Source organism: Danio rerio, chromosome 5, assembly GCF_049306965.1.
Source record: "Danio rerio strain Tuebingen ecotype United States chromosome 5, GRCz12tu, whole genome shotgun sequence".
Classification (NCBI taxonomy): domain Eukaryota; kingdom Metazoa; phylum Chordata; class Actinopteri; order Cypriniformes; family Danionidae; genus Danio; species Danio rerio.
Window position 1 is genome coordinate 21,830,772 of NC_133180.1, and position 22,750 is coordinate 21,853,521.

The 22,750-nt window shown below is 34.6% G+C and overlaps 1 protein-coding gene across 2 annotated transcripts in view; it reads left to right on the forward strand.

The window, feature by feature from the left end:
* The first annotated feature begins 493 nt into the window (after nucleotides 1-493).
* The window catches only part of hs3st1l2 (heparan sulfate (glucosamine) 3-O-sulfotransferase 1-like 2), a 40,841-nt gene continuing 18,584 nt past the window's right edge, over nucleotides 494-22,750 (forward strand). Inside the window, exons 1-2 of one of the 2 annotated variants that reach the window (XM_068221238.2) lie at nucleotides 494-855; nucleotides 12,947-13,056. The gene's annotated coding sequence lies outside the window, so the exon portion shown is untranslated. The remainder of the gene's footprint in view (nucleotides 856-12,946; nucleotides 13,057-22,750) is intronic. The other variant, NM_001039926.1, reaches the window with a different exon arrangement.

Sequence of the window (22,750 nt, forward strand, 5' to 3'; positions counted from 1 at the left end):
CGTCATACAGTAAATGTGAGCTGTGCATTTAGAGATTAACACACACGCACACACACACTGGAGCCCTGAGCTGCCCACTATTTGTGCCCCGTGTGTTTGTAAGCCAGAACCCTGTAACTTATTCATGATTTGGGGGATTTTCTGGGGCAAATACAGTCCAAAGCCCTTGAACAGACATTTTTTTAAAAGCTGGAATAGAAACTGCCTGTTCTTAACATGAGATATGAAGATGGGGGAAAATGACATTTGAAGACAAAGTGAAGAGTGAGTTCATGAATTTGCATAAGAAGACAACGAGGCACAAATCAAACAATATGAAGAAAAGAAAGAAAGGGAGAGAGAGGCAGAGAGATAGTTTAGATGATAGGAGGGGGTTTCGAAACAGATAAAGAGAGAAAGAATGATAGAGAGAGCACGAGGGAGGGAGGAATTTCCCTCAGGGACGATGTGTTTGTGCGCTCTCTTTCTCACTCTCTCTCTCGCTCTGTTGTTCATTCACTCATACGCACACACTCCGAGCACACGCACTTGACAGACACACACGCAGCATGCAGACACTCTTTCTAATTCATTCACCTCCCTTTCTCTCTTTCACACACTCACTCGCAGCTTCTTCTTACAACCTTGAGATTCTCTGCTGGAGAGTCTAGAGAAGAATCTGCGCCAGCTCAACTTCAAACCGCAGCTACGAGACAGAGAAGGAAAGAGAACAGAACAAAACAAAACAGAGGCTGGAAATGCACCGAGGGGCTACAGAAAGATGGAATAGAGAAGAATGAAAGTCCCTGAAAACATCAGAACGAAGCGTTCAGGCACACTTCCAGAGAGCAGCTGACTGGAGGAGACGAAGCTCAGGTAAGCTCTATGTCCCGCTCTGTGACTGCTGTCCTTCTATGTGTTTGGTTACAAAACGAGAACTTAACTGTGAACTGTTTTAAGACAGAATTCAGAATGAGTGGCAAATGTGAGTTATAAATGTCAATTTTAGTCAAACAATAAAGTCTCCGAACTGGGTCCTCACTATATAAAGAGCTGTTGTAGAATCCTCTGAGAATCCTTCAGGGAAAAGTTGTTAAAACAAGCATTTTTTCATAGCGTGCAGAATATTTAAATAATATCGAATCTCTTTTGTGCACTGGAACATTTTCATGGACGCTTCCAAGGTTTTAAGACTTAATGGAAGCCATAGATCCCCAGTTTAATTCACTTTAGTTTAAATAACAAAAACACCATTTAATACTGGCTTATTACCTATATTAATATATTAACTGTTTATTAGCACTTATTTAGATCCTTTTTTACACCCCTAATCCCTCCCCAAACCCATTGACTTACTAACTAAGCAGCTAATTAGCAGTTTATTGAGCTAAAACTTTTATATAATGGTTTGTTATAAAGTGAATTGTACATAAAAATACAGAACAAAATACAGAAACTGCCTTCTTATATACCTGAAAGATAAACAGATGTGTGCTATTCTTCCTAAAAAGCAGAACATTAACTAACATTTGATTATATTCTTTTCAATTTAAGTTTGCTTCAAGATATCATTAGATGGTGTTTTTTTCACTGATAATTTGGATAATTACACACCTGTGTGTATTTAGTCTCTCAAGTAAATGTGTGTGAAATTACTTTGCTAAATCACCTAGTCTTAAAATATAAACATTTCCAAAAGAGTGTTGTTTGCATGCCATAAAAGAACCATTTTGGCTCCCAAAAGAACACTTCACCTAACAGTTCTTTTAAGAGCCATGTTTTCTTTGTGCAAAGAACATTTTAATTATCAAAAGTATTCTTTAATACTATAAGCTTTTTGTAGAATGGAAAGGTACTGCAGATGTGAAAGTATTTTTCTAGGAACCATCAATGACAAAAAGATACATTTAGTTTTAAGAGTGTGATAAATAGATGTCATACAATATTTGTGCCACTAAACTGAACTGAACTTAAACTTAAGTTAACTTAAACTTAACTCAAACTCTAAAACTGAACTACACTATTTCAATTTACTATGATCTTTTATGTGAAGCTGTTTTGACACAATCTACATCGTAAAAGCGCTATACAAATAAATTTGAATTGAATTGAATTGAATTGATTCATTTTTCGGGTAGGTTCTTTAATTTCAGAAAAATGTTTTCCATATAATGTTTCTTTAACCACTGCAACAGGAACTGGTATTTTAATGACTCAGTAGTGCTTTTTCAATCTTTAAGATCAACCTTTAATTCTTTGACATTTTATTTATTGACTTTGCTATATTTATAATTATTGTATTATTATTATTGCATTATTATTTGACATTATATAGCGCACTCCCCATAATTGCTAATTTTTGAGTTTTATTACTTCAGATAAGAACCAAAGTCCTCTCTTTTTATTTTCATTTGATTTAATCAGGAAAGTCAAACAACAAACACTGTTTAGATACTCTTTGATGTAGCGTAAAAGATGCCTCAGTTTATTTTTCCCTCTTTACTACTAGTTATAAAACAAAAAAAAGATGAATGAACATCCCACATCTCATGTAATCACTCAATTTGGGTTTCCACTGTGGAAGAATTCTAATAAAATAGCTTGTAAACTACATCTCACACAGATGTTATATTTACCTCAGACAAGATATTTTGTATTTAAAAAAGTTACTCTCAAAAATTTATTTGTCAGTTTTTTTTCAGATTACTTAAAATCAATCTAAATCTGCTAAAATTGAAAACTATTAGATTGAATCAGTTAAAAAAATGGTATTGTTATATCTAGCTGTAGAAAAAAAGCCAGATTCAATTAGTTACATTCTATGGGATTGGTTTACTTCATATTTGAGTGCAAATTTGATGAAGCTCCATACACTCAATCGATGAATTAGCAAGAAGCATTTAAAACACATTGGATTTACTGATATTATTACAGGAGAAATTATTCTTATTTGTTTCATATATGTTAATTTCAATAACTAACAAACATCAGTAACATAAAGTTTATTAGTTCAATTATGTTAAAAGTATGCAATTCAAATGAATAGAAATTTATATGCAATCAGAATATCTAAATCTTATTGGTTCGGCATAAATATTTCTTGAGTGTAAAGTTAGGGATAGGGTTATGTTAAATTCTTTAAACAGTTTTACAATTCGAATGAACAGTGCTGTTTATTCCGCTCTAGTGACCCCTCATAAATAAGGAACAAAGCCGAATGAATGAATATATATGTGTATACGTATATATATATATATATATATATATATATATATATATATATATATATATATATATATATATATATATATATATATATATATATATATATATATATATGTGTGTGTGTGTGTGTGTGAGGGGTCACCAGAGCGAAATGAACAGCCAACAATTCTGGCATTTGTTTCACGCAGCAACCCAGTACAGGGAAACCTCCATACATTTTCACATACACAGATACATACAGCCAATTTTAGTTTTACACAATTCACATACAGTATAATGCATGTCTCTGGACTGTGGGGAAAACCAGAGCATAGATATTGTGAGAACATGCAAACTCCACTCATAAATGATAGCTGGACCAGCCAGGATTTTAACCTTCTTTCTGCGAGGCAAAAGTGCTAACCACTGGGCCACTGTGCCACCCATATATATATATATATATATATATATATATATATATATATATATATATATATATATATATATATATATATATATATATATATGATTTTTTTTTGTTGAAGTCATAAAAGAATTAGTGATCAAATCAATGTAATAGTTTTTACTCTCTTGCTAATTGTAGCTTGCAAGTAGTATTAGCTGAGATAGATTCTTTAAAAGAGAAATTGTAATAGGAGTTACATTTTAAAAATTTGTTCAGTAAACCCTATTTTTCTTTTTAAAAAGGGACAGAACAAAAGATTGAATAAATAAAAGCAATTTAATTACATTTTTTTCCCTTGCTGTACTGAAAATGTAGCGAACCATGACTTCAAATCTGAGGTCCGATCAATTTTGTGTATATCATTCTCACTACCACTGTAGATATGAATACAAAACCTGCACTCAATGCAGTGACAAAGTCATTTACATTTAGTGTTTGTGTATCTGAGTCAGTAGTTTCTGGAAAATTGTGAGGTCATGGGAGTGACAGAAGGTTCATGGTTGAATGATTGAACAGGGCTAATATGCTGTGTACTTTACACATGATGCTAAAATGTGTATCAAATTGCACCAAATGCAGCATATGGGGCTTCACACTCCACATAATCCAAATTCAGAACTCACGTATATTAAAAAAGGGGACCAACTCTCTCTTTACTAAGGATGAAATTAATTTTACCATACTACAGTTTTTAAAATAGAAGTCCAAAAATGCATAGTCCACCCCTTATCATAATTTAGCGGTACAACTGATGTTGAAACATTAGGTCAAACCCTAAAAACTGATTGCTTTTAAATGATGTTGTTCAAGGACTGACAAGGATGTCGATCCAGAAACATGTCCTACATGGCAAAATCACAGTAAGCTGCTTTCCTTTACGCAAACATATTTGATTAAGATGTTCAGTGCAAGATGTTGACAAAGGAATGAGAAAAGAGCAGATGGATCTAGATATGTTCAGCTAGTCTCCTGACGCTGACTATGAGATTAGATGAATCTCTGTCACCTCTGAGCAAGCAGGACTTCATGGGGGCATAAAATGTTGGAGCATTAGTGATAGAGGAAGACGTGAATAATAGATATCATATTTTATGAGCGCAGAACCGCTCTACTAAGTGCAATGAACCATACATAAAGAAAGAGAAAGAGATGAGAGGGAGAGAGTCGCCTATATATGTCTATCCAAAAGTTTTCAGTTAAGAACAAGATCAAACAGGTTCACTTCTTAGAATTACATTCTCTGACTCTACATGAACGATCTGCTTCATCCAAACATGCACATGCATCTACAATATGAAATATTAATATACATTGTTATGAAAGTTTGATTTTTAGTTAGATTTTGTTTGTATAGCGCTTTTCATAATAACTATTGTTTCAAAAAAATGTAGTTATCACATTATGATCTAATCATAGTATGTGAAGGTGTGAGTATAGGGTAGACAATATAGCTGTCAATACAGGTATACAATATAATATATTTTTTCAACAAAGTCATATCTATTCTATGTCTTTGTAGCACTGTGGTTTAGTGTGTTTTAAAAATGTGACTGGCTCATAGAGAATATTAAAGTGCATCCAGTAAAGTGTATAAATCCATTATTTAGAGTTTACTAACTAGTAAGTTTAAAATCTAAAGCATTTCGAATTCAACACTTATTTAAACTTATAAAATACATGGTAAAAAAAGCTTTCATTTATCCAATTTAAATCGTTAGGGTAATGTTTCTAAATTTTATTACTTGACCCAATAAAAAACAATTTATTTGCCTTAATCAATATTATCTCCATGAGAACAATTTCATATAACCTTGAACGGAGCGTATTTCTCTTGTTAAAGAAAATCAATTAATTTATATTCTCTTTTTGTTCTAAACAAGAAGTTATAGCTTTAATCAAAACAACAATTCCCATCAAATGTTTTTTCATCCAATAAAAAAAAATAGGGTAATGGTTTCACATCCAAATTTAATCACTTGAGCCAATGAAAAATAAATTATTTGCCTTTATCTATATTTTTTATAGTCCATGAAAGCACAAAGCATATTGAGCTTCAGTTTAATATGTACTGGTCTGTGTCAGTAAGCGTACAATTTTACATTGGTCAAAACAAATATTACTTAGTTTGAGCTTAAATAAAACATTTATATTGAACTGTGTTTTGAACTTGAAATATTTACTTTATACTTCGCGTACAAGCAGGTGCAACCATTCAATTTTTTGGTGATCTGATTTTCTTTTTATTATATTATTATTCTATTTTGTCTGTATAGTCATGCAAACACTTGTTTGTAGAGCAAGTATTTTGACCGTTTTCTGCCGTTTATTATTTCTAGTTATTTTTCCCATAGGCAGCTGAATCAGAAGTTCTAAAACAATTGCAAAAACGGCCACACTTCCGCATTGAAGAATAAAGTCAATATTACTTGACAAATAAAACAAATAATATTAAAGTGAAAGGAAAGATGAATTTTGAATTGTATGTAGTACTGCTTGAATTTTTTTTCAGTGTAAAGATGATTATGTACATTGGGCAGGAAATAAAATGGAACATAATCTGATCATCAGCTTGAATCAGAAAACAAATAAAAGTAGGTTAAAAAGCAAAAAATAAATCAATTAACAAGCGGACCTGCTTGAAGGCATACTCAACTTGACATGAACAAAAATGAGCCCGTGAAACATAAATATTATAACACTGAGAACCTTGTACAAGGATAACATTCTATGTTGTGTCTGAATTTGAATGTACAAGTACGTTTGAAGAGCACTTTTAGGCTTTCCTTACATCACATATATATATACCAATGAAAAAAAAAAGTTAAATAATTTTAAACCCGGATTACAATATTTACTATTTCAGAAAATCAGATGTCTTAAAAATCAATATTGTGAACATTTGTTATTTTCAGCAGTTGTCACTTTCTAGTATATAAAAGAGCTCTAAATGATAACACATACATTTGAAACTTATTTTCAGATTTTTATGAAATAAAACATTTACATTTGAGTCATTTAGTTAAATTAGATCAACATAAACACAAATATTTGTGATATACAGTTTATAGAAAAAGGATGGATCGATATAGATAGGTACATGTATATACAGTACAGATGGATAGCTAGATAGATAGATAGTTAGATAGATAGATAGATAGATAGATAGATAGATAGATAGATAGATAGATAGATAGATAGATAGATAGATAGATAGATAGATAGATAGATAGATAGATAGATAGATAGATAGATAGATAGATAGATAGATAGATAGATAGATAGAAGATAGCTAGATAGATAGCTAGATAGATAAATAGATAGATAGATAGATAGATAGATAGATAGATAGATAGATAGATAGATAGATAGATAGATAGATAGATAGATAGCTAGATAGATAAATAGATAGATAGATAGATAGATAGATAGATAGATAGATAGATAGATAGAAGATAGATAGATAGATAGATAGATAGATAGATAGATAGATAGATAGATAGATAGATAGATAGATAGATAGATAGATAGATAGATAGATAGATAGATAGATAGATAGATAGATCGATCTCTATTCAGTACACTGACACATAATGGTAAACTGACTAACTGCAGTTCACTGATAACTAAATGAGTGTGGTGGGTCATTAATCTGTCCGTGACTCACCTACCCAGACATTATGTTATTGTAACTCACACAGAAACCATGTAGTAAACTAAAATAAACACACACCCACACACAAGGACTACATCACCGAAAGGGCCAAGTCCAAGACTGGACAGCTTGGAAACCCCATTGATTGACAGATGGCCAAATGTGGTGTGGGCTTCCCTTTTCAAACTGAAAGATTGATGCCATGCTGTATGCATGCTGTATGTGACTGGTGTGGAGACCTGCAGGGCAAAACACCCACAGAACTGTAGTACAGACCTGTCAGGTTTACATTTGCATCAAGTTTTTAACAAAGATGAGTTTTGGTCGATCTACTTGCGATCTACCGTATTTCACTTCTGCAGAATTATCGCTAAAATGTGGCTCAATGTGTAAGACAATGGTATTAAAGGAGAAAATTTACATTTTTTATGATGCAAAAATATATACACACAAGCAGATGAGCCCTGAACATGAATGCTCTATATTAAAGAGATCTGTTATCATATTTACTGAACCTCAACTGGTTCCAAATTTCTATGAGCTTCTTCATTATGTTGAACACTAAAGAAGATATTTTGAAGAAAGCTGAAAACATGTAACAATTGGCTTCTAAAAAATACTATGGAAGTCAATGTTTACGGGTTTCAGGTTTCTTCAAAATATCTTAATTTGTGTTCAACAGAAGAAAAAAACTCAAACAGGTTTTTGAACAAGTGAAGTGTGAGTAAATGATCACAGAATGTAATTTTTTTGGTGAACTATCCTCTGAACACATTCGTTTTTTTGTTGTAGAAGCCTGGTAAAAATGAATGACAGTCAATAGAAGAGAGCTTTGTTTTGCCCTTTAGGTCGGCTTTTCTATTAGGGTATGACATCACTTGAAAACTATGAAATTGAATAATGCTATTTTTAGCTCCTGTTGGTTCATAGTTCGTTCAATTAGGTTTAATAACTGTGAAATGTTTGAGTTCAATCAGGCTAAGCTATGAAAAGCTCTACAGAAGACAATGGTGTGATTCAGTGGCTTCATTATTGATTTAGCTCAGCTACAAAACAGTGTCAGTCTTCCAAAATCCAAGTCTCTAATTTCTGTCACCTTTAGTGCTACATTATTAAAAATGGATATTGTGGCATTTTTTCAAAATAGGTTGCAATATTTAACAAAAATAAATAAATAATCATCAGATGACCCGATTAGGCATATTTGGAAAGATTTCTTTCTTTTTGCAATGACTGGGGTGATTTTTGAGAGAAGTGCATATGCATTAAATGTAATTAACAAATTGGAAGGATAAATACAATAGGACTAATGCAATTGAAATGAAAGAGTATTCAGATACAGAAATTGAATAATCAAATGCATGAGAAATCCATACCAGTCTTATCATTTCCTGCCACTGAATGCTTTGAGGGGGTTAGCACTATCACCTCAGCAAGAAGGTCACTGGTTCAACTCCTGACTGGACCAGTTGACATTTCTGTGTGGAGTTTGTATGCTCTCCCTGTGTTGGTGTGTGTTTACTCCGGGTGCTTCAGTTTCCCAAAAAGTCCAACGACATGCGTTATAGGTAAATTGGATGAACTAAATTGCCTGTAGTGTATGAGTGCGTGTGTGAATGCAAGAGTGTATGGGTGTTTCCCAGTACTCAGTTGTGGCTGAAAGAAAAATGGATGAATGGATGAATAAATGAATGCTTTGAATTGTTTATTACAGACCTTAATCGATCATTAGGCTTTTAATATGGTTGCATTTTGAAATGAATCCATAAATTATATATGATTACCATTGTTTTAAAAATGCTTGTACTGTTCATAATAGCTCTGTATAAGTCCACTTATAATGTTATTATATGATTTTATATAAAAAACATAATTAAGTAGTTCACTATTTTCTGCATTGTTTTAGTCCCTCATAAGAACTGATTCTGATTGGCTAACAGTTTTGCATTTCAAGTATTAAACAGGCAGTGAAGTAGAAGTAGATGTAGATCTTCTAGAGAAGCAGAGTTGTTTATCCACCCTATTACATCATAAATTAGATCACTCCAGAACCTGCTCTTTTGTCACACTGCTTACAATTGAAAGTGATATAAGAGGAACCAAAAGTGTTGAGTTCTGAATCTTACAGGATATTTTTATAGTACAATGAGCTCATATATATATATATATATATATATATATATATATATATATATATATATATATATATATATATATATATATATATATATCAAAAGCTATATATATATCAAAAGCTCAAGGGAATTCTGCAAATTAGGCTCATTGTGAAAATATACCGCTACATACATTTCTTGGGCGCACTAAATACGTCCCAGAAGCTACGTTTTTTAGAGGTGTTGTTTTCGCGAATCCGCCAGAAGACGCTGTGTATGCTTTTTGAGATCTCAAATTTCTCCCGTGAGTGCCATTCATGCCTGCTTTCTCATGTAAATCCACCAGAGAGCTAAATGACTAACCGATTGACTGACGAATCCTCCTCCTTGTAACCCAACCAATAGTGTTTTCAAAAGCACTGATTGACCCATCCACTTCCCTAAACCCAACCAATAGTGTTTTCAAAAGCACCGATTGACCCATCCACTTGCCTAAACCCAACTAATAGTGTTTTTAAAAGCACAGATTGACCTGTATCTTAAGTCCACCGACATACATGGCAAGCTATTGGATGAACTGGTAGCGGGAAAGCTGTCCATATGGAGATAAAGAAAAGGAACAGCATCATACTCCCTCGTTGCATTCGTTTTAAAGACAAAATGCAGCCATACGTACTTCTGGCTAAATAATTCGCAATCTCCAGAAATGTATATAGGGCTACATTTTCAGAATGAGCTTATGTTGAGTAGATCACTCCAGAACCTGTGTTTTTGTCAGATAGCCTTCAATTTAAACATATTTTAAAGGAACCAAAAAGTGTTATATACCAAAAGATCAAGGGAATTTTGGTTTCTCTGTTCATGACCCCTTTAAGACCTCTTTTACCTTGTCATAAGATCTCTACTTGACAATACACATCCTGCGATTTGAGTGTTATGATTGCAGATAGGATGATGTTGATGCTAAAACAGTAAATTGACTCGCCTGTGGGAACCTGTTGCAGGTCTGTCTCCATTTTGTCTCCTTTTTATCGGACTTAAGGCACTATCGTTTTAAGTTGCGACCCTTTAATATGCATTTAATATCCCACTTCCATTAATTTCACAGTAACACGAGCAGCCTTAGACCATACAGATCCAAGTGAAGGTTGTGTTGTGCCACAGAGGTCATTGCGAACGTCACAGGCACTGTACTCCAGACAAAACCACCCTATTGTCAGCGAAAAAAATCCCCACAAAGTCATACAAACAAACCAGCTGATCCTTTTAATATTAGATTGGTGTATCCTTGGATAAGCAGATGGGGATTTGTGTGTGTTTATATGCATGCGGGTGTGTGCGCTTGTGTATAGGAGAGTCCTCTTGGTTTGTTTCTTGGGTCATTAGTGCTGACAGTTTTAGTCCATTAGGATGACAGGCTACTTCTCTTCTGCTGACCACCCTTCACGCAATGCTCTCCCCCGCAGCCTCACAGAGCCGAACCACGGCGTAAGAAATAGTTTATGGAAAAAGTGAAAGCACACAACACAGCAAAAACCACCAACAGCACACAGCGCATTACCGCAAGCCCAAGAACATCCCTGAGGAGAAGGTTATTGTTCAGAGGTTGATCTTTCAGAGCTCTGGAGACCAACGGTTACGCTTCATTTAGTTCTGAGATCTCAGTTATGCTTCATTTGAGTATCAGCTTTGATTTGTGTTTTGTTGTAATGCAAATGCATGAGACAATTGTTTACTTGTCTAGACAGAACGCAAGGACAGCGGAAAATTGTCTCAGATGAGCAGCACGGCATTGCTATGTACAATCATTATTCAGGAATGCTTGACCTCTGAATGCTGCCTCTGTCCAGTCAAAGACAGGTAATCCAGAGTGCCGTGTAATTTCATGAACCATGAAACCCCCAAAAATTGCTCTGCTCTATTATAGCATTTGCTGTAAACAATTTATTTTTCAATTATTGTGTCCTCGTAAGCTTTAATCTCTTCTCTACTTTGATGGCATGTTTTCTGGTGCTTATTTGAGATGCTTTTTCACACAGATATAAATCAAAGAGAAAAAAGGTGATCTTAACTTCTGTTTACGCTAACTCCAATTGATTTTGAACAGCAGCTCTGATGTTTTCCTAACATAATATTACCATTTATTAATTGAATGTTATTGGAAGGCACTGTGGGTAGCGTTGTCGCCTCACAGCAAGAAGGTCACCGGTTCAAGTCCCGTCTTGGTCAGTTGACATTTCTGTGTGGAGTTTGCATGTTCTCCCCATGTTCACGTAGGTTTCCTCCAGTTTCCCCTAGAAGTCCAAAGACATGCGCTATAGGTCAGGGATTTCCAAACTTTTAAGCTGACAACCCCCAAAATAATAATGCGAGTGATTCGCGACCCCTAAATTCCTCTGTGTTGGTTATAAATATACAAATGCTGCACACACAACATTTGGCCTATATAGACACCAGCATATTGACAACGCAAAAAAGTGCAACTGTCTAACAATCATTGGCTATCATTTATATATTCATTTAATAATTTGTTTACTTTAATATTAAGCTAACCAAAGGAGAACGTTTTCAGCACAAGTCTATTCAAGTCTATTGGTTTAGTTTTGGAGACCGCTACTCAGAGATCATCCTCAATGTTCAGTTGTGGCCTGTATTTATTTTTAATGTATCTGATCGCCATAAAGGTGTCAGAAAGTTTAACTTGGTGCTATAAAATCGATCTGTGTTGTTAATCTAACGTACAATCTAATGTAACACACAATCCTATGAAAAAAAAAAGGCTGATGGCTTTTTACTTGCATGTTGTTGCTTTTTTATGTAACCATTAACAAATTTTTTAATCTTCTGTGGGTTATGGATAAAATATGGTAATTCTAATAGTTTAATAAGATTTATTTGACTTTTGGAATCACCAAGCGACCCCCTGTCATTGTCCTGCAACCCCTCCAAGGGATCCCGACTCTCAGTTTGGAAACCACTGCTATAGGTTATTTGGATAAACTAAATTGTATGTAGTGTATGTCCTGGTTCGTTCCACCGTGGCGACCCCAGATTAATTTGGTAATTCATCTGGTTAAATAGGAGCATGTATCTGGAGAATTGTTGCACTTACCTAATCCAAATACCTACAATGTAGATATCAGAGAACAATTTATCAAATTGATTCAATGCACTTTATGGCACCTTTAAAATGTGCAATTCAGGCTCATTCTAATTACGTACCCCTATATACCATTCTGGAGAGAGCAAAATACATCCCAGGAGCTACGCTTTTTTGCAGTTTTTGTTTTCGCGAATCCACCAGAGGCCATGTAAATCTAACAGGGGCCGCTTCCGACTGATCCCCCCCCCCACCCTCTCCCTTCCCTAAACCCAACCAACAGTGTTTTGAAAAGCAGTCAAGAAAAAGAAAAGCCCACAAATTTTGACCACATTTTCAGATTTTACCACATTCTCACCCTTTTATTTACTCGTTAATTTTATTTTTAGCTTTTTTTTGTTTTACCTGCTTTCTAGAACTGTTCTTTACAGGACTCAAACCCCTTTGTCGTGGCCAACTCCACTTTGCATCTCAAGTTTGCCAACGTACATGTTGACCTAACGGACAAACTGGTGACAGCGGAAAAGCCGTCCATACGGAGGTAAGCAGTCAGCTAGTAAGTTCAAAAAGAAACGCGATCTCCAAAAATGTATGTTCAGAATGAGCCTATGTTGCAATGAGGTATTTGATGATTCTTACCCTTTTAAGGGAACCAAAAATAGCACTTTCTTTCTGCAAAAGACTATTTGTTTTCTTAAAAAATGTTGACCAAGTACAACTAGAATAACATGATTTATCTCAGATAGTCTTGTTTAAAATAATCTGTTAAACCGAATGTAAAAGATTTTTATGGTTGTTTTGAAACAACAAATGACAGCTTACAAGGTTAATATTTATAATAAATATTTAAATTGATGTTAAAATCTTATAGGCTACTCTTTAAGCACAGTGTCTGTTTGAGATTAGAGGCTGTTAAGATTTCTGAAAACATCATCAGATAACTCGAATATTTTGTCGGGAGAAACATGAGAGATGCAGCTGACAGATGCAGTCCAATTCTTCATTCACATTCCATTTAATCTCATCTCTGTCTAGAAAAAAAACATAGCAGAGAAAACTCCTCTGTCCTAAGGGACGAAAGCATTGCAAAACATATCCGAAAACACATAGCAAATTCAACTGGTTCTTCGAGCACACCTCATCTTGACACAGAATTATGCATTAGACCCTCTCCACACACCACAATAAAGCAGAGGTCTGTCTCTGCTCCCTTGCATATAGATTTAAAAAAAAAAAAAGTAAACTCACTGCAAAACTAGAAAAATATCTCACTCCCAAATGTCTCACAAAGTATAGAACTGCCTGGCAAAACACAGCAGGACCCGACGGGACCCCCCTCTTGTCCAGACACAGACACACAAAACATACCACTGTTCCCTCACAATATAGAAGAACAAAACCAGCAGGCAGTGATGCAGAAAAATCCCTCCAAGCACAACACATTCATTCACTGCAAACATATCCATAAGCGAAGGATATAGTGGCGCGCTCAAGGCCTTTTCAGTGCATAAGCGGTTAAAATAAGGACAAAGAAGATGTTTTCTCTGTTCTTTCGATGTGAGGGGATTTAAGGACGAATCAAAAGCAACAACCTGGCGTGGAAAAGCGAGCACAAGAAAAGACAAAGAGCAGAACCAAAGACGTTACTTCTGAGATTGCGGTCGAAAGATGGCAAACTCACACGCAGACGCAGAAGCACCTGCTCTGAGACTGACAGCTCCATTCATCTGGCCTCTAAACAACTTTTTTCTTTGTAAGGATTAATTGCCAATTGCGCAGACAAATCTGGAAAAACAGTTTTTGGCACATGCTCGTTCTCACCCTTTTGCTGTTTGCTTTGTAGACACACTCTTTATCTATCTGCCCGTTTTTAATGGAATCAAGTAAGAAAGAGTGTGAGAATCTCTAGTTGTGGACTGAAATGTTTGACGCAATATTGCAAAAAGTGTATTTCCAAACATCACTATAGACTCTTCAATGTGAGCATGTCAGTGGCCCGTGAACATTTCCTGCTTGTTATAAAACTGTTTTATAACTGTAACAAGAGGCCATTCAATCATAACTTAATGTTAAAACAGCTATCATGACATTATTTATCAATATGTGCACCTTTTTGGATTTCTGGAAGCTATAGAAATTATGCCGGAATTAGGGCTGCACGATACTGGAAAAAACTAGCATTGCAATATTATTCTGCGATATGTATTGCGATATGAATGCAATTTGGTCAGTTGAATAATTGTTAGGAAAGAGATTATAATTTTAGATTGATTGGGATGCCCATGAACAATTTTTTGCTTGTTATCAAACTTTCATAACTGTAACAAGAGGCAATTCAATTATGACTTATGCTAAAACAGCTATCATAGCATTATTTTTCAATATGTGCAGCTTTTTGGATTCTCTGAAGCTATAGAAATTCAAACTGTAAAACAGGAAATACGTTGGGACCATTGCTTTTGTTTACATCCCTCAAAATGATCTATAATATATTTTCCCAAAAATTAAACTCAAACTTAGAGTCTAGGAATGTATTTACAGTAAGCTTTTAAACTAATAAAAGCATGAAAATTAATCATGATATGTGATAGCAGAATAAATGACAACATCCCATTTTGAAAATGAATATTTGTATTTCTCAGTGAATATGGGTAATATATATTGGTGCATTTAAAAAAAAACAGATTCATTAAAAAAATATATATATTTATTCAATAATATTTTAGTCACAGAACATCTTTAGAAATTGAAAGATAATACAATTAAATTTCTTGCATACTATTCCAAATAAAAATTACAACATTTCAACTAAATTGTTTATATTTTTTGTTTCTTTAGATTTTTGCTATTTTTTGGAAAATGTTATTTAATATTTTTCCCTAACATATAAATTTGGGTGTACTAATCTTTGAACCCTTTTTGTGAATTATTTTGTTAGATTAGCTCCAGACTTGGCTTCAGTACTGACTAATGTAATGTAGGTGCACTAATACAATACTGTAAAGCTTCCTATAGAAAATCTTCATTTAAATGTGAGATTTGTGCGGGTGTACTCATATATGCTGAGTACTGTAAGTTTCCTATAATTTAAAGTCTTAAAGTCATATTGTATTTTTTATAAAACCTAATTTTTGATCATCTAAAACATTTCGTGACTAGCGCACGTGTATTTGTAAAAGAAATAGATCAATTGCTTGATTTTATTAAAAACATGACAGAATTTTGGGTAACCTAACCCTTTAAGAGATTAATAAGAATGATCTAATTACATTATCTACAGTCAAGAAAAATCAACATCTTTCTCTTTCTCAGCCTTAATTCAAACTTTTTAGAACAAACCCTTTATCTTTACCAGTGAGGATATTCTGATAAAAACTTGCTTGACAGTGGCTTAGTGGTTAGCACTGTTACTGTTTGAGTCCATGCTGGGCCAGTTGGCATTTCTGTGTGGAGTCTGGATGTTCTTCCCAAGCTCATGTTGGTGTCCTTCGGGGGCTCTGGTTTCCCCCACAGTCCAATGAAATAAATAAGCTAAATAGGTTGTAATGTATGATTGTGAATGCAAGAGTGTATGGGTGTTTTCCGTTGCTGCGTTGTGGCCGGAAGGGCATCTGCTGCATAAAATATATGCTGGAATAGTTGGCGGTTCATTTTGCTGTGGCAACCCCATGATAAATAAAAAATACCAGGACTAAGCCGTAGGAAAAGGAATGAATGAAACAAAGTAGTTGCCTTACACACTGTCATTTAGAAGCCTGGGTCAAATTAATGTATTCATGTAAATTACAATCTTAAAATGAAGTTGTTTTTAGAGAGTATGCTATATCATTTGGCAACACAGTGGCGCAGTCAGTAGTGCTGTCGCCTCACAACATGAAGGTCGCTGGTTTGAGCCTCGGCATGGTCAGTTGGCATTTCTGTGTGGAGTTTGCATGTTCTTCCTGTATTCTCGTGGGTTTCCTCTGGGTGCTTCGGTTTCCCCCACAGTCCAAAGACATGCGGTACAGGTGAATTGGGTAGGCTAAATGGCGACCCCAGATTACTTAAAGAACTAAGCCGAAAAGAACATGAATGAATAAATGTTATATTATTTATTCCAAAAAAATCTGTTTTTTAAAATTGAATTGGGTGGTGCTGTAGCTTAGTGGTTAGCACCAAGAAGGTTTCTATTTCAAGGCTGTCTAGCATTATGTCGGAGTTTGCATGTTCTCCCCATGTTTTCGTGTGGGATTCCTCTGGTTTCCCCCACAATATTGGCTATATACTGTAGTTTATGAGTGCATGTGTGCATCCGTGTTTCTCAGTACTGTGTTGTGGCTGGAAGGGCATCCGCTGCATAGAACATATGCCGGAAATAGGGCTACACGATAAATTGCATAATTTTTTTATGGAGATATTAATACAATTTCATCAGTTGAATAACTGTTTGGAAAGAGATTATAATTTTGTGATTGAGATGATCTCCCCTAGAGTGCAGAAAATATAACAAACAATCTACAAGCACAGAAAAATACAATAAAGCAAAAGATACAAATTAAATAAACAACATCTTATTGTTTTCAGATGAAATGTTGAAATGTATACAGGTATACAGTGATTGAATAATTAAATGTAAAATAATACTACATTCATTCATTCATTTTCTTTTCGGCTCGGTCCCTTTATTTATCAGGGGTCGCCAGAGCGGAATGAACCGCCAACTTATCCAGCATATGTTTTATACAGCAGATGTCCTTGCAGCTGGAACCCATCACTGGGAAACAGCCATGCACTCTCATTCACACTCATTCACTATGGACAATTTAGCTTACTTGATTCACCAGTACCGCATGTCTTTGGGCTGTTGGGGAAACCGGAGCACCCGGAGGAAACCCACATGAACACGGGAAGAACATACATACTCCACACAGAAATGCCAACTGGCCCAGCCAAGGCTCGAACTATCGACCTTCTTGCTGTAATGCGACATCGCTACCCACTGTGCCACCACGCCACCCCTTGTTTTATAAACAATTCAATTTTATAAACAATCACAGGCCTCAAAATACAAAATGATAAATTCTATGTTAAATGATAATTATAATCCAGTGTTAATTTTGACAGCAAATTTTGATTTAGTTTTTAGTCTTTTGACTAATTCCATCTTAGTTTTAGCCATATTTTAGTCTTCTGAATCATTTTAGTTTTTATCAGCTATTTAGTTTTATTAGCTATTTAGTTTTTATCAGCTATTTCCTCCCCATACGGTTTACAGTCTTCAAGACATCAAGCGTGAATCTACTGTGGATCAGTTACTTTTCAAATGTTTGTGTGTGCATCAGGCATCACACACCAAGATTAATTCTGATTGGATATTTAAAATAAAAAACATCCCTCAATCAGATTCTCATCTCGTTTTTATTAGTCAACGAAAATGTCATTATATTTTTATTATAGCTGTCATCATCGTCACTAAATTTTTATTTAGTTTTCATCTCGTTTGTATCAAGTTGTTTGTCACGAAAAATATGCCAAACAATTTTCGGAAACAAAATGAACACTGTTATAATCCAGACTCAGCATTGCTTATCCTCAGAATGTGACAAATGATTAAAAATTGGCGGTTCATTCCGCTGTGACAACCTCTGATAAACAAGGGACTAAGCCGAAGATGATGAATATTATTAAATTCTTTCAAACGGTATTAACAAAAATCTTAAATCTGTGCATGACTGATGGGAAGACATTTTACTTGAATACCAAATCATTAAATTAAAATGATTTCTGAAGACCACAAGACATTGAAGACTGAAATGATGGCTACTAAAAATTCAGCTTTATAGCTTTGATATACTAGTTATTACATTTTCGCTGCTGAATATATGCAGCTCAACCTGATTTCTTTCGAAAACATCAAAATTCTTATCAACCCCCAAACTTCAGTGCAGCTTTAAAGCTCAGCCAACACTGATTTCAGCATCTTTCCCCTTTCATTGATTTTCTTTCACTCTCTGACATGAAATCATACTAAATATGTCATTTTGGCGCTCGTGCCTGCAGTGACCCTGCAGTAGCTGTCAGCCCCACAAGCTCAGTGGTGGTAGTAAGTTGTATTGAGAAGACCAGTCTAACCTCCATCTGTCGACCCACCCCTACAGAGAGACAGATTATTGCTGACATGACCACTGACTCGCAGGCTTTACCCCCTCTCTCCAAATCTGCTATATTGATATTGCCCACACACTCACACACACACACACACACAGATCCTCACCGCTGCAGTCAAAGGCAAACACAAGTCACACAGACGCGAACTACTAACTGATCTCTGCCCCCTGTGGCACAGTCCAGACTGCTAATCACTGAATGATTTGCTTGTCATATTGAATTGGAAAATTACACTTTGATAGCTAAAGGCTGTTGGCTTGCGATTTCAGATAATATATTTTAAATGGAGGCATAATGGCAATATATAATTTAACCAACAGCCTTTGAGCTATGAAGATCATACGGCAGACAAACAAAAGGAGAAACATACTGAAATGCGATATACTGGTAACGTATGCAAATTACATACATGACATAAAAGTCCTTGATTGTACAAACAGTTGAAGTCAGAATTATTAGCTCCTCTGTGTATTTATTCCCCCAATTTCTGTTTAATGAAGAGAAGATTTTTTCAACACATTTCTGATCATAATAGTTTTAATAACTCATTTCTTATAACTGATTTATTTTATCTTTGCCATGATGACAGTAAGTAATATTTGACGAGATATTTTTCAAGACACTTCTATACAGCTTAAAGTGACATTTAAAGTCTTAACTAGGTTAATTAGGTTAAATACAGGTTTGAGTAATCAGGCAAGTTATTGTATAATGCTGGTTTGTTCTGTAGACTATCTAAAAATATATATATAGCTTAAAAGGGCTTATAATATTTACCTTAAAATGATTTTTAAAAAAAATAAAAAAACACTTTTATTCTAGATTAAATAAAACAAATAAGACTTTCTCCAGAAGAAAATATGATCAGACATACTGTGAAAATTTCCTTGCTCTGTTAAACATCATTTGGAAAAATGTTAAAAAAGAAGAAAAAAATCAAAAGGGGCTGATAAATCTGACTTCAACTGTACCGTATATGCAACATACATTTCAAAATATTGCAAAAATGGGCGTTTGGATATTTTTTTCATCCACTGGAATTACTAATATGTACATATATGTTTATATATATTATCTATAATTTTGTCATGCCTTAACTTCTGGGTATGAATAATTTTGGGCTTGATTGTATTTTTTCATATATATATATGGTCTTACATAATTATATATGTAAATTGTAATTTTTGCAATATATCTTATACACTGCCTGACAAAAGTCTTGTCGTCGATCCCAGTTGTAAGAGCAACAAATCATAATTTGATTTCTAGTTGGTAAATTTGCAGAAGGTAGATTTTTCTGATGAATCATCTGTTGAACTGCATCTCAGTCATCACAAATACTGCAGAAGATCTGTTGGAACCTGCATGGACCCAAGATTCTCATAGAAATCAGTCAAGTTTGGTGAAGGAAACATGATTTGGAGTTACATTCAGTATGGGGGTGTGCAAGAGATCTGCAGAGTGAATGGCAACATCAACAGCCTGAAGTTTCAAGACATTTGTGCTGCCCATTACATTACAAACCACAGAAGAGGGCAAATTCTTCAGCAGGATAGCGCTCCTTCTCATACTTCAGCCTCCACATCAAAGTTCCTGAAAATAAAGAAGGTCAAGGTGCTCTAGGATTGACCAGTCCAGTCACCAGACATAAACATTCTTGAGCATGTCAGGGGTAAGATGAAGGAGGAGGCATTGAAGATGAATTCAAAGAATTTTGATGAACTCTGGGAGTCCTGCAAGAACACTTTCTTTGCCATTCCAGATGACTTTATTAATAAATGATTTGAGTCATTGCAGAGATGTATGGATGCAGTTTTCTAATCTCATGAGAGCCATACACAATATTAATTAGTTTTCCACTGCACCATATCTTTATATCAGGGCAAAAATCAATGCATGATCATATTTCATTTTGGTAATATAATAGTAATCTAGAGGCCTTTGCCTTTCAATTAAGCCACTTTTGATACCAAATGATCAACTAGAAGTCAAATTTTTATTTTTTGTTCCTAAAACTTGGATAGGCGACAAGACTTTTGCCAGGTAGTGTAAATCTCATATAAAATCCAAATATGAACATGTATGGCATATATAATTTACATTTACGTATTTCCATATATCAGTTTTCGATATGGGATTCTTATTAACATACTCTAGATACCTTGAAAACCTACCTGCCTCTGAAATTTCTAAAAAGTTTTTAGATCTTTACTTCATCTCTTTCTTTTGTAAGATGGTGTTTCTAATTCAAGTTGCTAAAATGTTGCCACTTAAGGTAACTCACATCTGTGTTTTTCGTAGCATTTTCTATTTCAATTTTATAAAGCACATGGCATAATCAAAATTTACATTTGAAGAGTAACTGTGTAATTTATCTTCTCTTTCTGTAATGTCATCCAGTGGAATAATTTCACTCAAAAAAAAAAAAAAAAAAACTAAAAAATCAAGACTAAAATGCCTAAACCTCTTCAGGGCTTTTTATGTCATGTCGTTTCTAACTGAAAAAAAAAAATAATAATTGAGCACAAGTTCCCTAAAGTATTGTCTGCTGGAATGTTGAGTAGCATTTTGTGAGGTTTTAAGAAGCAAATTGCAGCCTTGAGGACTTTTTACGGTTGCTTGATTAGTCAGATATACTACCATTCAGGGTTTAGGGTCAGCAAAATGGTTTTAATGTTTGTGAAAGAAGTATCTTATGTTGACCAAGGCCACATTTAGTTAATCACTATGGTAGAACAGTATTTCTATTAACTATTTAGAAATGCACAACACTTAAGCGTTAAAATAAATGCATATTTTCTATGCCATAATTATCGGTCAATAAGAAAAATAAGTAACACTTTAGAATAATTGGTTCATTAATTATTGTTAGTTATATCTATTAATAAACATGAACAAAGCATGAGCCATCTTTTATAACACTTATTGTTTAAAAAGTTCAACATTTACTAATGCATTATTAAAATCAAAGTTGTGGTTGTAAGCATTAGTTAATGTTTTTAGCTGACATGATCTAACAAAGAACAACTTTATTTTCATTAACTAAGATTAACTGAAATGAACAAATACTGTAACAGATGCATGGTTCTTTATTTGTTCATGTTAGTATATACATTAACTAATGGACCATCATTTTTTTACGTGACAGCGAACAACCTTAATTCCTGTAAAGACTGATTCATTACTCCAATCAATCATCAGTGTTTACTGATCATTTAGAAATCAATTTTATAAGCTAATCTAGTGCGCATAAAACAGTCTTACAGAACTAGACTTAGCATGAACATATGACTTTGCAACATGTGGTGTTTCCGAAATCGCCTACTACTCGAGTAGGGACAACATTCAAATTTGAATTTACTACACAACCGTTATAAAAGTATGTACTCTACAAATTTAATGTGAGGAGTATGAATGGAACTCGGACGTATTACATTCACCTTTTGCCATAATCATGTGACCTACCCGCATCAGTTGCATTGCTTCATTGCCATTTATAAATTCTCTTGCAGGGCATAATGGGATAGCCTAGCGTCCATTAGATGCGCACTTCAGAATCTCACCAGAAGCAGTAGGTCATCAGGGTACTTCTTGCATACTGCTTTTCGAATTCTTGGAATTAGGACCACTCTCAAAGCAGATGTTTTAAAACACTGTTATGAAATGTCTTCTTTGCTTTGATTCAGTGACTTGTTTTGAATAAAACTGATAAACAATAACCATCCTTGTCTACCAGCGTGACACTACTCCTACTCCAACCCCAAACCTAACTGTCACAGTAATGTAAAAGCAGTAGTTGCATCATTCATTCAGTCATTTTCTTGTTGGCTTAGCCCCTTTATTATTCCAGGTCGCCACAGTGGAATGAACCGCCAACTTATCCAGCTAGTTTTTACATAGCAGATGCCCTTCCAGCCACAACCCATCTCTGGGAAACATCCACACACATTTACACACACACTCTTACACTACGGACAATTTAGCCTACCCAAATCACCTCTACCGCATGTCTTTAGGGGAAACCGGAGCACCCGGAGGAAACCCACACGAAGGCAGGGAGAATATGCAAACTCCACACAGAAACGCCA